General features: G+C 34.7%; 1 protein-coding gene and 2 long non-coding RNA genes across 3 annotated transcripts in view; 1 reads left to right on the top strand and 2 right to left on the bottom strand.

Annotated features, from left to right (window-relative positions):
• The window catches only part of Lar (tyrosine-protein phosphatase Lar), a 424,567-nt gene that overhangs the window by 72,556 nt on the left and 333,048 nt on the right, over positions 1 to 18,963 (top strand). The window lies entirely within an intron of this gene.
• On the bottom strand, positions 10,919 to 11,481 carry LOC138139984 (uncharacterized). Its single transcript, XR_011162415.1, has 3 exons — positions 11,374 to 11,481; positions 11,192 to 11,316; positions 10,919 to 11,130 (listed from the first exon to the last, which is right to left on the bottom strand). It is a non-coding gene; the product is annotated as an uncharacterized lncRNA (long non-coding RNA).
• Positions 16,250 to 16,705, bottom strand: LOC138141249 (uncharacterized). The gene is made up of 2 exons (XR_011163049.1): positions 16,616 to 16,705; positions 16,250 to 16,561 (listed from the first exon to the last, which is right to left on the bottom strand). It is a non-coding gene; the product is annotated as an uncharacterized lncRNA (long non-coding RNA).

Below are 18,963 nucleotides of genomic sequence, written 5' to 3'. Positions count from 1 at the left end.
GATTTTTGCCGCTCCGTAGCATATTGTGGTATCAGATAGAAAAACAGATGTTATGTAAGTCCATTAATGGCAGATTTTTAATAAAGGCTGTTGTTGTTAAGATGAAAAGTAACTGGAATATAGAAGAATTGAAGAAAATCACAAACTAAGACTTCGAACTCACAACTGACGTCAAGATTTATGAATTTAACATTTGACTGTTGACATCTGATTTGATGGCCTCAACGCAACGGTTCGATGTAGTTCGGCACACTGAAAGTATAGAATCGCACAATTCCACAGGACCCTTGACGTACCTACGTTCTTTTAAGACACTTTGTACATCCTATAACCAAAGCATTTGCTTCCAAGTGTAATCAAATAGATATTGTAAAATAGATCTCTTTTTTTGTTTGTTATTGTAGTCCAAATTCACAAAATTATCTCGTCGAGTTACGCTCGATCTTTTTCCAGACACTCAACTCGGGCACTGTTTGCCTTGCAAAATTTGACCAGAAAAACTATCATATGACAAAATCGCAATATGTTGTCGTTACATTTTTTAGGCAACAAGTTTGCGTTGAAAATACGAGTAGAAAATTTTCGGATAAAAGTAAGCTCTTGTGTAATGGCAGTGTCGAGTCCCAATTTTTTGTTTTTGTCTGCTGTTATGGGATTATTAGTGGTTTATTTAATGAGTGCGTGTGTAAATTGGGCCGTTTTTGGCACTCGTGGACCTTTAAAACGCTCGTTTGATTCGCGTTTCAAAATGGCCCACTTGTGAAAAAAAAGGGCCAATTTACACACGAACGAGTTGAATACAACGTTTTTTTGTTCGGCGAGTCCCTCAAAGGCTCCAAATCGCTTAAAATCTTTAAAATTAGCTTGACGTTTCGTTTTGACAAGTTGTGACATTTATTAAAATCCCTTCACACAGAAGAAAATTCTTAAATTCTGACAGTGTCGAACAAAAATATATTTTCCTACAATCGATGTAGAAAATAGGTCTTTGCGCTTGCATTTGACAACGCAAAGTTGACGTTTTCCGAGGACTGTCACTTTGTCGCTCACGCTCGAAAAAATGTACAAAACGCTCGCTCTCTAGTGACAACGAATAAACAGAAAGAATTTTTGTGTCAGTTTGTGTCGGTGTTCTTTGTGTTTTTACAAAAAACATTGCTCAAAAGCCTGGAGAAGGAAGGGAAACTGTTGAGGAAGCGTTTTTGTGTACACCTCCCGAAATTGTAAGTGCAGCAAAAGAACCAGAATGCACACTTCCAGAGCATGGATTACTTTTCAAAAACCGTGATTATTGTACTTTTAATATCAATATTGTGAATACTTAGTATCTGATTTTAAGAAGGTATTACATTGATTTGGTCCAAATAAAATAATATGTAGTAGTTATAGTTGCGATTGTAGGAAAAATCTTGTGTGTGTTGCGAGCGCAAATGTACATTGTCGATTACGAGAAACAATCTCAATCGACAATGTATCACTTTGCGCTCTTAATACACAAATAGCTATTTTCAATTGTTAATAAAACGTCTTATTTCATCTTCACAAGGCAAGTTCTTGTATTATTGACTTGCTGCTATTGACCACTATGCCAACGTCTTTTATATTTTTGTTCTCGTGGCATTTTGTCAGATTTTTTTTCTAAAAGTGCTCAAAGGAATAGCATCCACTATTTCAGTTTGTGAACTTGAAAATAGAAAAAAAAAACAATTGCAGAATCCAATTAGGGTGTACAGAGGGGTGTTAAAATCGGCATTGCTACTCCCTCTTTATTCATTTAACAATGGTCATACCATACATTTTTAAACGTCGCGTGTAATTTTGAAAAGATTGTTTGTGTAATCAAGCTCAAAAATTAAAATTTTGTTCATAAAGACAGAACTGCTTCATATTAGAGATGCAAAAATAATACATATATGTATTTATACAAACTGGATTCGGGTACCCACTTAAAATTATACAGTGCGTTCGTGAAGTTCGGAATAAATTCCATAAAATTGTAAGTATTAATTTCTGAGAAAATTGCTCGAAGAGGTCAACTTTGTTTTTAAAAAGTGCATGTTGTGCAGTACGTTATTTAAGTTGACAGCTTGTCGTCTCTTAATAATGACGTCATCAATAATTTTTTTAAATGACAACCCTCAGTTTTTTTCATCTTTTTCTGGTAGACCTTGTACTTAAACGACTACATAACAATTTTTTTGAGAAAAAAAAACACTTTTTTTTTCACGTCATCAATAATTTTTTTAAATGACAACCCTCACTTTTTTCATCTTTTTCTGGTAGACCTTGTACTTAAACGCTACATAACAATTTCTTTGAGAAAATGACAAATATTTATCAAAAAATTTAACTTAATTTTTAACGTAAAAATTTTAATTGACATCAATCAAAATCAAACAAATATCTCAGATTAACAATAAAATTTAACGCAAATGTTGAAATTGCCTTATTTGTTCCGAATTCTCTACCGCAAATCGTTCTAAATTGTTTGGTCTATTAAAATAAACCTTCCATCGTAACTAGATCTATTGGAAAAAAATTAAGGTAAAAATTAAATTAAATTTTTTAAAGTATGTATCATGAATTTCTTATGCCTTATGTCAAGCTTATATCCATTGTGAATATGCACTAATGTCTCAAAACGTCTTTTTAAATTTAATACGTAGTACGTTTGAAGAATAGACGATTCGACTCACAAAAACTACGGTATAGCGTTGTACAATTTTAATTGTTAATCAAAGTTAATTTTGGATCAAATCTCTTTACATGGTGACGAGAAAAAAAAATAAAACAGCGAAAGAGGAAAGAGGAAATGGTTTAATAGAAGGAAGAGTGTTTGATTTATTCTTTAGGTCAAAACCGAACACTGTCGGGATATTCAAAATTTGAGATCTCCATGCAATTTTTTTGCTTTATTTCAAAGTTATGTTTAAAAACAAAAAACTGTTATTAATGACATGACCCAATATTAAAAAAAATCTATTTTAACTAAATTTTATTATTTTAGCGAAATACAATTTTCAAAAAAGAGGCAATTCCATGGCGTTGGCGCTGTTTTTTCCCAGGATATATTAAATCTATCCGCATCTAATAAGCCGTTAACCATCCGTTAACCCAGATCTGCCTACTGTCCTCGAAAAAGGACGGTTACCATGACTTTACAGATTAGGTTTTTATCTTCAGTTGATTGATCATAGAGGAGATGTCGTTACTTAAGTTGTATCTTGACTTATAACTAAACAGTATTTTGACAGTTATTCAGTTTGGGAACGATTTAAACTGTTGTTCATACGTTTTCCTCAATAGTGTTGTGCGACATAGCGACTCCAATCGACTTCATCTTGAAAGGGTAGGTATAATTTCTTTTTTTGTTGGCAAATCTAGAATGTTGTGCAGTAATCTTGTTCATTAAACGTCAAAGTACACATTAACGGTACAACGTGGAGGTTAAGTTTCGGATTGCTGTTGTCATTACCTGATGAAGTTCAATGTCCTTGTTTTAGGACAGTACGCAGATAAGGTCTTATTTAAATTTTTTTTACACTGGTTTAACTCTCAATGAGTTATTGTCATATTTGGAGGACGAAGATGATGTTAGTGCATATAATCTCGATCCCCGCACCGCCCCTGGTGTATTGTCGTCCAAACAGTGTCCGGTTACACCGACCGAAACGATGACGCTGCGCATGTGCGGTCGGAGATCGATGACCGAAGAAGTCGTCCATAATTGTAACGCCGTACGCCATCTTGTCTTTTGTCACATGTATCTTGTATCTGTTCTTTAATGTTATGTAGTGTAGTCTGTGAATAATTCAATATACTCCTGTTGCTCCCGGTGCACTGCGTTTTACTCAACTCCGCTAACAGATGACGATTCACAAAGAAAGGAAATTAACGTGGCAATAATGCCTCCAGTCAACTCTTGCCAGGATCTCACGGATGAAGAACCTGATGACGAAGAGAATGCAACTTTTGAAAATTTACCTGTTTCACAATTGCGAGCTGAAGATGTTTGGGAGGACGATGATGATATCCCTCTTGGCTTGTTGCAGGTAGCGACAAGAAAAAAATACAATTGGATGGATTCCGACAGCAGAAGCAAAGTGACTAGCCTGCAATTTTTTTTTTTACGATGCGGTGTTTGAAATGTTTGTTACATTTAGCAACCAATATGCTTCGCGCAAAAATAAGGTCGGTAATATACATAAAGAAGAGATGAAATGCTTTTTCCGAATCCTTTAATTGAGTGGATGTGTGCCACTCCCAAGAGGACTGATGCTTTGGGAAATGAGCTCTGATACAAGAAATGCGCTTGTAGCTGATGCCATGTCTAGAGATTGACTTGAATTTATATTTTTCAATCTTCATTGTTGTGACTATGATCATCTGAATACTGAAGATCGGTTCGCAAAAGTAAGGCCATTATTTCAGATGTTAATTAAATTCAAGATTCCAAGATTTTGCTCCACATGACGAATGACGAATCGATGGTACCATATTTTGGTAAACACGGCTGCAAGCAGTTTATAAAAGGTAAACCAATAAGATATGGATGTAAAATATGGATGGGAGCAACTAGTACGTGCTACGCGGTGTGGCTGGAACCGAGGCTGGAACCATACCAGGAAGCGAAAACAAATACAAAACTTTTGGCTTGGAGCCAAAATATATGCCGACATATTGTATAACCTGGGGAAGCATCCATTTCATGTTTTCTTTGATAATTTTTTTACGACTATACCACTTTTGGACGAGCCGGACAGGAGGAATATTAGAGCAACCGGGACAGTACGAGAAAATCGCATGTCCAAATGTCCATTTATATCTATCCATCTAAGGAAACGGGGAACCTATGATTATTATCTATTATCTTGATCTAGCCGTGCAAAATGCTTGGCAATTACACCGGCTTCATGGAGGGAAACTGAATCATGCCACATTTCGGGGCAAAATTGTTTTGGCGCTGCTTCAAACGAACACATCTTGCAGAAAGAGAAGCAGACCATCATCGCTAGAAAATGTAGAATCGCGTTTTGACAATGCTTCTCATTATACGGTTCCCCAAGAGAAGAAAACCAGATGCAGCGTATGCCACAAGAGAGTGCTCAAAAAATGTGCCAAGTGTAATGTACCATAAAAAACTGTAAATCTGCAAATATATTTGTAACATTTTTTACCATTAAAATAACTTTTTCATTAACAAATTATTTGTGATAATGTTGGTGTTTGTGCCCATTGTCTTGAAAAAAGGACACCCCCTTCTAAACATTTTTCCTTGGAAAATTTAAATGAAATGCTCACCTTAAGACCTTACATTCATCCAGATTTTGAACCTCCGACCCTTTCCCACCACCCGCCTTTCATGCCGCGAAAACTGGCTCTACCGCATCTAAATTCTTCTTCTTCTGCTTGGTCTTGGGGCCTACCTGAAAAAAAAAATCCATTTCCTTGTATAAAGTGAAGTGTTAACGACTGAAAACGTACCTTCGACGAAGCCTATAACAAATAGCATAGCAAGCGAGAACCAACACAACATTATTAACGACATCTTCAGGAAATGTATACCACAGTGAAATTGGTGTTTTCGAAATTTTCTTATATTTATACAAATTGAATTCGGGTAGGTTTAAAGCGTTATGTGTTTTTTCTTTATCTTTTTTTTGGTTTTTGATGCCATTTTCACTCATCCAATTCGGGCCCACGGGAGGGTAATAAAAATCGCATTGTTATTGCTTTATTTATTAATTTAACATTTGTCACACAATTCTATATTTTCATTTACAGATCGCGCCTAATTTTGATTTTATTTCTCTGTAATATGTAAGCAAAAAAATCAAGGCTCGTGTGAAATTCGAATATATTTGATTTTTGCCGCTCTGTAGCATATGGTGGTACCAAATAGTAAAACAGAGGTTACGTAAGTCCATCAAAGACAGGTTTTTAATAAAGGCTGTTGAAAGATGAAAAATAATTAGAATATAGAAAAACTGAAGAAATCACAAGCAAAACAACTAAGATGTCACTGGTGACGCTAAGATTGAACCATTTGACATTTGACTGTTGACATCTGATTTTACGGCTTTAACAGCTCGACATAGTTCGGCATAATGAAATTATACAGTGTGGAACAAAATGATTTTCATCTAGTTACCTTTGCATTGCCCTTGTAAAAATACGAAATGCCGCTCTACAGAAAAAAGAATGTCTAACCTCAAAATATATATCCAAATTCCAAACGTGATTTATTGCGAAGGGATGATATATAAATGCAAAGTTGAGATTGAAATTGAAAAGGAGCTTACAAAAGCAAGTCACAGCTGGTGTTGAAACTGGCCACAAACGTTTGTTAATTCAGTTTAGTAAATTGTAACAATTGTCAATTCGATTGAGGACAAACTAGATGAAAATCATTTTGTTCCACACTGTAGAATCGCACAATTCCGCATGACTCTTGATGAATCTTCTTCTATAGACACTTTGTACATCCGTTAATGTATTTGTTTACTATATATACTATATATACTAAAAATATTGTTCTAAATTTACTTCCTGCTAAATCTCGAGAACAATACGAGAAAGAGTATATCTTGTTTGTTGAGTAGAAAGCAAAAAACTACGTGATGGTTGTGGATGAAGATGCAATTTTAACTTACCTTCATGAAAAGGTATATACAGGTGTCTCAGCTAAGACTTTCGAGCCTAATAACTCATTTATTTTCCAGTGGATTTTCGTGAAATATAAAATGCAGATGTTTTAGACGGTGAAGAATAAAATCCCATTAATGCAATCACCCAAGTCTTAACAATGTAATTTTTACATGCCTTTTTAAAATGTTGAATCAATTAAGATTTACATAAAAAATTGATCGTTAATAAAAAATGCTGTAGGGAAAAACTCGTCCTTGAAAGACGTCTGGTTTGCAAGAAAAAAGAAAAAAACTGTGTTAAACGTGGCTGCAAATGCAAAAACGTAGACGCGTATGAAACAAACGCGCAATTTTGCAGAATTTTGGTCATCCCTTTTCACAGAAGCGCAGGTGACATATTTGACGTTTATCTTCCTAACCTTACAAACACTTACAAAGTTAAAGACAACATTTGGACGTAATTTATTATATTGGATGGTTTAATTCTTCCATGAAGGACTAAAACACGATCGGGATATTTTAGCAAGGTAATTTAGTTCACGTACGCTTCCTGTGTCTTCAAATAAATTGATGACTCTCTTAACCTTACATTTTGTAAAACCTACATTTGGATAGTGTGCCACGAGAAAACGAACTGTGTCATTGAAGTTCTTACGACATTCTCCATAGGCAATTTTTTTTCCTTTTTCAACAATATTGAAATTTCTACCGCTGTAGTCTATTTTTAGAGTATTTTCAATAAATTTTCACAATTTGACGTTTCCAATAAAGCGCGCCCAATTTTGACAGACTTTAAAGGGTGTACAAAATGTTGCTTGGCAATTAATCACCAATTGTTTCAAAAGTTAACTGCTCAAATACCTTCAAATTTTTCCATTAAATTTTTAACGACAAAATCTAATCTTTTGGTTGAATCAGACAAGTGATTTACTTAGTTGTTTGTGTGGACCCCTATTTTTTAATGTTTAACAATCTAATAATAATCGCGCATAATTTTCGATAAAGGAAACGTGTTAAAATTACATTTTTTAACTTGAGGTAATTTTATTATTACTAATTGAGCCTTCACGGTCTAAAATATCTGCATTTTAAATTTCATAAAAATCCGTTGGCAAATAACCGAGATATTAGCCTGGAAAGTCTTAGCTGAGACACCCTTCAGTACTTCGTCCACTAAACGTGCAACATGACTACTTCTTCGTTGCTTATCGAAATCAGAAATGCACGGTACAGAGGGTTGCCTAGAATTGTAGCTAACTACTTGAAGCTGCCGAACCCGGAAATGTACACTGGGCATTGTTTTAGAAGAACTTCAGCGATTCTCATTGCTGATACCGGGGCGGATTTAGTGACTTTGAAGAGGCTGGGAGGTTGGCGATCGTCTTCTGTAGCGGAAAGCTACACTGCGCCGCAAAATTAGCGCATACTGTGTAAAAACTTTTAAAAAGCCTGTAAATTTAAATTTTAAATGATGCTTTATGAACAGTGGTTTTCTAATGAGTATCGGATTTAAACTTTAAGATAATGCGAATGAACATTTTTGGTTTCCAAATGGCAGTGAAAAATTTTCTAAAATAGAATACGATTAGTCTCCTAAATTACGCGTTAACTTTGCGGCGCAGCGTATATTGAGGACACGTTTGAAATGAAAAGAAAAGTGTCAAAATAAATTCTGGGAGAAAAAGTTGCTGATTAAGCAATGAATAGGTTACTTTCTTCTTGTGAAGCTGAGGCATCAACGTCTACGTCTGTTACATTTTATGCTTCCGACTCGCTTATTGCTGTTGTAAATGAGGAGATAGAAAGTGGTTTTTCATTTACTGGCAATAGCTTTCAGTTTGCGACAAACTGTTAAATCTATTTTCATGTGTCTAAATAGGTGTTTTGTATTGAAATGTATTATTCATAAAAAAGTCCTCTAAAAGGTTGTCATATTAACTTTAGCGTACTTGTCCCCTAAAGATGTATTTTGCGGAGTATTTTGAATCCGCAATATAGTCATTTTAGAGAGTGAATGCAAAAATAGTATATTATGTTATGAGGAGCAAAAATGAAGTTTTGTGTTGCGGCTGCGTTCGGCAGCCAAACTACCAGCCGCAGCACATAAAACCATTTTTGCTCCGAATAACACATACTATTTTGTCTTCAAATCTTCATAACAAATTATTTAAGACATGTTAAGAAACCAGGTAGGAATTTCAAATGATTTAGCTAGTTTACTTTACAGCCGCTCATCAGCGGAGATAATAACTTCACGGACGCTCCTCAGCGGAGGTAATAGCTTTACGGACGCTGGTCAGCTCGTTAGATGCCATGACAATGAAGTGATCCTTTAGCATTATTAATGCAGCAGTGCAATGTCATATTTTACGGACGTTTGAAGAAAAACATCTTTTTAAATTTAATACGTAGTACGTTTGAAGAATAGAAAAATCGACTCACAAATTTTAATTGTTAATCAAAGTTAATTTTGAATCGAATCTCTTTACATGGTGATAAAAAAAATAAAACAGCGAAAGAGGAAAGAGGAAATGGTTTAATAGAAAGAAGAGTGTACAATTTTCAAAAAAGAGGCAATTCCATGGCGTTGGCGCTGTTTTTTCCCAGGATATATTAAATTTATCCGCATCTAATAAGCCGTTAACCATCCGTTAACCCAGATCTGCCCACTGTCCTCGAAAAAGGACGGTTACCCTGACTTTACAGATTAGGTTTTTATCTTCAGTTCATTGATCATAGAGGAGATGTCTTTACTTAAGTTGCATCTTGACTTATAACTAAACAGTATTTTGACAGTTATTCAGTTTGGGAACGATTTAAACTGTTTTTCATACGTTTGCCACAATAGTGTGCGACATAGCGACTCAAATCGACTTCATCTTGAAAGGGTAGGTATAATTTCTTTTTTTGTTGGCAAATCTAGAATGTTGTGCAGTAATCTTGTTCATTAAACGTCAAAGTACACAGTACGACGTGGAGGTTAAGTTTCCGATTGCTGTTGTTATTACCTGATGAAGTTCAATGTCCTAGTTTTAGGACACTACGCAGATGAGGTCTTATTTAAAAAAAAATTACACTGGTTTAACTCTCATTGAGTTATTGTCATATTTGTAGGACGAAGATGACGATTCACAAAGAAACAACTCTTGCCAGGATCTCACGGATGAAGAATGTGATGACGAAGAGAATGCAACTTTTGAAAATTTACCTGTTTCACAATTGCGAGCTGAAGATGTTTGGGAGGACGATGATGATATCCCTCTTGGCTTGTTGCAGGTAGCGACAAGAAAAAAATACAATTGGATGGATTCCGACCACAGAAGCAAAGTGACTAGCCTGCAAATTTTTTTTTTACGATGCGGTGTTTGAAATGTTTGTTACATTTAGCAACCAATATGCTTCGCACAAAAATAAGGTCGGTATTATACATAAAGAAGTGATGAAATGCTTTTTCCGAATCCTTTAATTGAGTGGATACGTGCCACTCCCAAAAGGACGGATGCTTTGGGAGATGAGCTGTGATACAAGAAATGCGCTTATTGCTGATGCCATGTCTAGAGGTTGATTTGAATTTATACTTTTCAATATTCATTGTTGTGACAATGATCATCTGAATACTGAAGATCGGTTCGCAAAAGTAAGACCATTATTTCAGATGTTAATTAAATTCAAGATTCCAAGATTTTGCTCCACATGATGAACACCATCGACGAATCGATGATACCATATTTTGGTAAACACGGCTGCAAGCAGTTTATAAAAGGTAAACCAATAAGATTTGAATATAAAATATGGATGGGAGCAACTAGTACGGGCTACGCGGTTTGGCTGGAACCGAGGCTGGAACCATACCAGGAAGCGAAAACAAAAATTGAAAACAAATACAAAACTTTTGGCTTGGAGCCAAAATATATGCCGACATATTGTATAACCTGGGGAAGCATCCATTTCATGTTTTCTTTGATAATTTTTTTACGACTGTACCACTTTTGGACGAGCCGGACAGGAGGAATATTAGAGCAACCGGGACAGTACGAGAAAATCGCATGTCCAAATGTCCATTTATATCTATCCAACTAAGGAAACGGGGAACCTATGATTATTATCTATTATCTTGATCTAGCCGTGCAAAATGCTTGGCAATTACACCGGCTTCATGGAGGGAAACTGAATCGTCCCACATTTCTGGGCCAAATTGTTTTGGCGCTGCTTCAAACGAACAAATCTTGCAGAGAGAGAAGCAGACCATCATCGCTAGAAAATGTAGAATCGCGTTTTGACAATGCTTCTCATTATACGGTTCCCCAAGAGAAGCAAACCAGATGCAGCGTATGCCACAAGAGAGTGCTCAAAAAATGTGCCAAGTGTAATGTACCATAAAAAACTGTAAATTTGCAAATATATTTGTAAAATTTTTTACCATTAAAATAACTTTTTCATGAACAAATTATTTGTGATAATGTTGGTGTTTGTGCCCATTGTCCTGAAAAAAGGACACCCCCTTCTAAACATTTTTCCTTGGAAAATTTAAATGAAATGCTCACCTTAAGACCTTACATTCATCCAGATTTTTAACCTCCGACCCTTTCCCACCACCCGCCTTTCATGCCGCGAAAACTGGCTCTACCGCATCTAAATTCTTCTTCTTCTGCTTGGTCTTGGGGCCTACCTGAAAAAAAAATCCATTTCCTTGTATAAAGTGAAGTGTTAACGACTGAAAACGTACCTTCGACGAAGCCTATAACAAATAGCATAGCAAGCGAGAACCAGCACAACATTATTAACGACATCTTCAGGAAATGTATACCACAGTGAAATTAGTGTTTTCGAAATTTTCTTATATTTATACAAATTGAATTCGGGTAGGTTTAAAGCGTTATGTGTGTTTTCTTTATCTTTTTTTTTGGTTTTTGATGCCATTTTCACTCATCCAATTCGGGCCCACGGGAGGGTAATAAAAATCGCATTGTTATTGCTTTATTTATTAATTTAACATTTGTCACACAATTTTATATTTTCATTTACAGATCGCGTCTAATTTTGATTTTATTTCTCTGTAATATGTAAGCAAAAAAATCAAGGCTCCTGTGGAATTCGAATATATTTGATTTTTGCCGCTCTGTAGCATATTGTGGTACCAAATAGAAAAACAGAGGTTATGTAAGTCCATCAAAGACAGGTCTTTAATAAAGACTGTTGAAAGATGAAAAATAATTAGAATATAGAAAAACTGAAGAAATCACAAGCAAAACAACTAAGATGTCACTGGTGACGCTAAGATTTAACCATTTGACATTTGACTGTTGACATCTGATTTTACGGCTTTAACAGCTCGACATAGTTCGGCATAATGAAATTATACAGTGTGGAACAAAATGATTTTCATCTAGTTACCTTTGCATTGCCCTTGTAAAAATACGAAATGCCGCTCTACAGAAAAAAGAAGGCCTAACCTCAAAAAATATATCCATATTCCAAACGTTATTTATTGCGAAGGGAAGATATATAAATGCAAAGTTGAGATTGAAATTGAAAAGGAGCTTACAAAAGCAAGTCACAGCTGGTGTTGAAACTGGCCACAAACGTTTGTTAATTCAGTTTAGTAAATTGTAACAATTGTCAATTCGATTGATGACATTTATTCACAGAACTAATAGTTAGGCACTTGAAAAAAAAAGTAGAGCGGTGCAGGAATATTTACATGTGCAAAAATTCCAAAGCAAACTAGATGAAAATCATTTTGTTCCACACTGTAGAATCGCACAATTCCGCATGTCTCTTGATGTATCTTCTTCTATAGACACTTTGTACATCCGTTAATGTATTTGTTTACTATAGCCAAATGATCAAAAGTGATGCAGCAGCAATTACTGAAAAAGTTAAAAATATTGTTCTAAATTTACTTCCTGCTAAACCTCTAGAAGCGCAGGTGACATATTTGACGTTTATCTTCCTAACCTTACAAACACTTACAATGTTAAAGACAACATTTGGACGTAATTTATTATATTGGATGCTTTAATTCTTCCATGAAGGACTAAAACACGATCGGGATATTTTAACAAGGTAATTTAGTTCACGTACGCTTCCTGTGTCTTCAAATAAATTGAGGACTCTCTTAACCTTACATTTTGTAAAGCCTACATTTGGGTAGTGTTCCACGAGAAAACGAACTGTGTCGTTGAAGTTCTTACGACACTCTCCATAGGCAAAATTTTTTCCTTTTTCAACAATATTGAAATTTCTGCCGCTGTAGTCTATTTTTAGAGTATTTTCAATAAATTTTCACAATTTGACGTTTCTATTAAAGCGCGCCCAATTTTGACAGACTTTAAAGTGTGTACAAAATGTTGCTTGGCAATTAATCACCAATTGTTTCAAAAGGTAACTGCCCAAATACCTTCAAATTTTACATTAAATTTTTAACGACAAAATCTAATCTTTTCGTTGAATCAGACAAGTGATTTACTTAATTGTTTGTCTAGACATCTATTTTTTAATGTTTAACATGTGTTAAAATTACATTTTTTAACTTGAGGTAATTTTATTATTACTCATTGAACCTTCACGGTCTAAAATATCTGCATTTTAAATTTCATAAAAATCCGTTGGCAAATAACCCAGATATTAGGCTCGAAAATCTTAGCTGAGACACACTGTATATAATAAGTTTGCAGTTCGTCTTTATTTATTACGCTTTCGGATACAAAAACACATTCCAAACGAGTATTTTCGGTGACAGCGGATGGTGAGGCTGTTAATGCATTGGAGTTATATAGAAAATATGCAGTACTTCGTCCACTAAACGTGCAACATGACTACTTCTTCGTTGCTTATCGAAATCAGAAATGCACAGTACAGAAGGTTGCCTAGAATTGTAGCTAACTACTTGAAGCTGCCGAACCCGGAAATGTACATTGGGCATTGTTTTAGAAGAACTTCAGCGATTCTCATTGCTGATACCGGGGCGGATTTAGTGACTTTGAAGAGGCTGGGAGGTTGGCGATCGTCTTCTGTAGCGGAAAGCTATATTGAGGACTCGTTTGAATAGAAAAGAAAAGTGTCAAAATTAATTCTGGGAGAAAAAGTTGCTGCTTTATCAATGAATAGGTTACTTTCTTCTTGTGAAGCTGAGACATCAATGTCTACGTCAGTTACATCTTATGCTTCCGACTCACTTATTGCTGTTGTAAATGAGGAGATAGAAAGTGGTTTTTCATTTACTGGCAATAGCTTTCAGTTTGCGACAAACTGTCAACTCCATTTTCATGTGTCTAAATAGGTGTTTTGTATTGAAATGTATTATTAATAATAAAAGTCCTCTAAAAGGTTGTCATATTAACTTTAGCGTACTTGCCCCTAAAGATGTATTTTGCGGAGTATTTTGAATCCGCAAAATAGTCATTTTAGAGAGTGAATGCAAAAATAGTATATTATGTTATGCGGAGCAAAAATGGAGTTTTATGTGCTGCGCCTGGTAGTTTGGCTGCCGAATTAATCAAAGTTAATTTTGAATCAAATCTCTTTACATGGTTATAAGAAAAAAAAAATAAAACAGCGAAAAAGGAAAGAGGAAATGGTTTAATAGAGGGGATGACGTTCGAAGGGAGTTTAATTTATTCTTTAGGTCAAAACCGAAGACTGCCGGGATATTCAAAATTTAAAATCAACATGTAATTTTTTTTCTTTATTTCTAGTTCTGTTTAAAAACAGAAAACTGTTATTAATGACATGACCCAATATTAAAAAAAAAAAAATACATTTTACTGCAAATACTCATAATCAATTATACTACAGTATGCCGACATACTATCTAATCTGGGGAAGCATCCATTTCAACTTTTCTTTGATAATTTTTTTACGACTATATCACTTTTGGACGAGCTGGATAGGAGGAATATCAGAGCAACAGGGACAGTACGAGAAAATCGCATGTCCAAATGTCCATTTATATCTAAAGAAACGGGGAACCTATCATTTGAAGTTGACAGAAAAGCGAATAGTAGTTGTCAAGTGGCATGACAACAATGTCGCCAACGTTGCTTCGAATAGTTTACCGGTAGAACCATTGCATCAAGTAAGTAGGTATGTATTCCATGAAGGACAAAAAAAAAAAGAAAATAGTGGACCAACCTCACTGTATATACACCTACAATCGATCCATGGGAGGGGTTGATCGTTGCCACCAAAATATACGTCTCTATCGGACAACCCTAAGAGGCAAAAAGTGGTATCTTCCCTTGATTGGATATTGTCTTGACCTAGCCGTGCAAAATGCTTGGCAATTATACCGGCTTCATGGAGGGAAACTGGATCACCTCACATTGTTTGGCAAATTGTTTTGGCGCTGCTTCAAACTAACAAATCTTCCAGAGAGAGAGGCCGACAATCATCTCTAGAGAATATAGAATCGCGTTTTAACAATCCTTCATTATACAGTTCCCCAAGAGAAGCAAGCCAGCTGCAGAGTATGGCACAAGAAAGTGCTCAAAAAATGTGCCAAGTGTAATGTTGCCCTTCACATGGATTGCTTTGTGACATACCATAAAAAACTGTAAATCCTCAAATATATTTGTAACATTTTTTAACATTAAAATAACTTTTTCATGAACAAATAATTTGTGATAATGTTGGTGTTTGTGCCTATTATCCTGAAAAAAGACGCCCCCTTTTAAACATTTTTTCTCGGAAAATTTAAATGAAATATTCACCTTAAGACCTTAGATTCATGAAAGAACGACTTAATAATAATAATAATTTATTTTGGGATGTCACCTTTTACAAAAATCTTTACAAAACAATAAGCAAAACAGAAAGCAAAAGTAGTAATTAACGTTATAAGTCCGGGAACTCATAGTTTACAGTACGAGTTATACGTTTAAGGACGAGGCGACGAAGGAGTCTTGAAACTCGAAACGAGTACTGTAAAAAGATTTCACGGACGAATGTCGTTATGTATTTTATTTCATCCTGTCTCAAATTTCGTTTGAAAGAAACATTGAAATTAATTTCAAAATAATTCAACAAAAGCTCCAAATCTAGTCACATTTTTGGAACATGATTAGCAACGGCTGTTTGGCAATTGTTTATTTTGTTGATTTTATTGAAATAATTTGGTGCGTCAAAATGACTTCTAAAGGAAATCCTCCAGAAATTGTAAGAAAATCTGCAGAAGCCTGTGCCGACTTAATACCTAGCAAGTCTGGTGAAAGGTATCAAAAACAATTCAGCCATTTTTGTAAATGGAAATCAGAAAATAATGTGAAGAAAATTACGGAAGAGGTTATGCTGGCTGGACTATTTTTTAGATTTGGTTTAAATGGTTGTATTATTTTATTTGTGAACTAACGTTTTTAGTCTGAGAAAGTGAGTGCATCTTCTTTGTGGCCGAAATAGTTAAATTGTTAATTTGTATTTAGATGTAGTTTTGAATAAAACATTTCTTAAACCTGAATAATTGTTATTGCGATTGTTACTTTTGTGTTTCCAATAGCAACTTACCCGGCGTCCGGCCGTTTTTTGCGTTTTCCCGGTTTCAAACTGATGACGTAAAGTATTGAAATTTGACACAGGATGAAATAAAAAAATACAAAGCACAAAAATTACATATCGAAATTTAACATTTTAAAACATTTTTAGCATGTCGCCGGCATATATAGTAAGAACATAAATAAATCAATTGAGTCACTGTACATGTTACAGGCGTATAATAAGCTATTTAAGGAAGAATGTAACATATAATTATTTCTGTAATATTAAAGTTTGAAAGTGAGAACATTTCTAGCAAGGAGTTTAGTTTAGACTTGGCATCGTATATCACACCTAACCGGCGTAAGATAAACCCCATATTGCGAGAGGGAATATAATTCGATTACTGTGTTCTACTTCTTCTTCTGCTTGGGATTGGGGTCTTCCTGAAAAAATCCATTTCCTTGTATAAAGTGAAGTGTTAACGACTGAAAACGTACCTTCGACGAAGTCTATTACAAATAGTATAGCAAGCGAGAACCAGCACAACATCACTGTCCACATCTTCATGTCTTCAGGAAATATATAAGGTACTACACTAAAATTGGTGTTTTCGAAATTTTCTTATATTTATACAAATTGAATTCGGGTAGGTACTTAAATCGTGATGGGTTTTTCTTTTTTTTTTTGGTTTTTGATGCCATTTTCAGTAATCCAATTCGGGCCCACGGGAGGGTAATAAAAATCCCATTGTTATTGCTTTATTTATTAATTTAACATTTGTCACACAATTCTATATTTTCATTTACAGATCGCGTCTAATTTTGATAATTTTATTTCTCTATAATATGTTGGCAAAAAATCAAGGCTGCTGTGGAATTCGAATATATTTGACTGTTGCCACTCTGTAGCAAATTGTGGTTCCAAATAGAAAAACAGAGGTTATGTAAGTCCATTAAAGGCAGGTTTTTAATAAAGACTGTTGAATGATGAAAAATAATTAGAATATAGAAAAACTGAAGAATGATATCTAAAACTCACTGCTGACGTTGAGATTTAACCATCTGACATTTGGTTGTTGACATCTGATTTGACGGCTTTAACAGCTCGACATAGTTCGGCATAATGATTATAGAATCGCACAATTCCACAGGACTCTTGATGTATTTTCTTTTATAGACATTTTGTACATCCGTTAAGTCATTTGCTTCCAAAAGTAATCAAACAGATATTGTAAAATAAATGATCTCTTTTTTTGTTTGTCATTGTAATCCAGATTAACAACATTATCTCGTCGAATTAACTCCATTTTTTTTCCAGATACACAACTCAAGCACTGTTGCCTTGCCGAATTTGACGAGAAAAACTGCAGCTGACAAAATCGTTAAATCTTGTCGTGACAGTTTTTGTCGTTAAATTTTTTAGGCAACAAGTTTTCGTTGAAAATACGAGTAGAAAATTTTCGGATAAAAGTAAGCTCTTGTGTAATGGCAGTATCGAGTTCTAATTTTTTGTTTTGGTTTTCTGTGAGGCGATTAAATATATTTTTATTACTGAAGATCTTGTGTCGAAAAACTAATTTGAATTTAATATGCCAAGTGTCAAGTATGTAGTATAATAATATACTAATCGTAATCATAATTAATCGTAATTAATGACGAGTTGGTTGCAAAAAAAAACGGGAAAGTGGAAAAGTGCATTGGTAGTTGTTAAAAAATATTCAAATATTACAATAATGTACTGACAGAGACGCCGCAAAGTCTTTCTATTTATTATTTTCCAGGTTAAACTGCTCATGATTCACACGCACTGAGACATAACCTCAAACGTGTCATTTTCATATCGCATCGTTCTTTGGGATCCGAAAGAAAAGTATACATTTTCGGCAGTAAGTCATAACTTCATGTGAACATTGTAAAAAAATTGAGTGCATTTTGAAATGTGTAAGTCAATTTTTGATACTAAAAAATCATGAAAGTCATTAGGAGGTGGGTATTGTTGTTTAATTTTATTTATCGGTTTGACAAATCGTTTTCGATGGGTGATATGTTATCAGATCAGGTGGAAATAAATAGATCGTATGCAGTGTAACAGAGAAGTATTACCATGAATTAATTACCAGGGGACATGATCTTATCAATAGAAAAGTTGCCACAAGGTGTCCTGTTCCATCATGATAACAACGCTCCCCATCACGTGGGTTTGAAAAGATTGGCGCAATCTGTGCATCCATCAGATTCGACTTCTAATTATTTCCACTTATTGAAAATATTTAAAAAGCACCTTCATTGCCAACAGTGATGGTGAACTACACCATTATCAAACTAGATAACAAGTTGAAATAATTCGTCATCATTTCGTCAAAAAATACTAGTGCTTGGGTAAATGATTTTTTTAAAGTAATCTTGTTTTAGTTCAGTCTTGCCTAAACTTCACCACTTTTCGCAGTCTTTGCATTCGTTCATTTTATATTTATTTTCAATTCCATTTATGACTAATTAATCATCAATAGGTCAGCGGTGGTCGCCAATAAAATATACCGAGATATGGTGAACGTTTAATAAGTTTGGGATTTGTGGAGAGTTTGGAGTACAACTCCAAGCTGCAACAAAACACATTTAAAGGGGGAAGAAAATATAAAATTCCATCCTACGAACAATTCAAAACTTACCTTCTCCGAAGCCCATAATATGTATGTATGTACGAGTATGTATGTATTATAGTACAAGAACTGAAAGCTAGCACAAACTTCATCTAGATGAAAGGTAGAAAGTATCGCCACCGTTTCGGATTTATAGTAGTATAGTAGTATTTTAGTATATTTTTAAACAAATATAATATGCAAAAA

Source organism: Tenebrio molitor, chromosome 1 (assembly GCF_963966145.1).
Source record: "Tenebrio molitor chromosome 1, icTenMoli1.1, whole genome shotgun sequence".
NCBI classification, from domain to species: domain Eukaryota; kingdom Metazoa; phylum Arthropoda; class Insecta; order Coleoptera; family Tenebrionidae; genus Tenebrio; species Tenebrio molitor.
The sequence above is the reverse complement of the archived record's forward strand: the minus strand, read 5'-3'. Positions and strand labels throughout refer to the sequence as shown.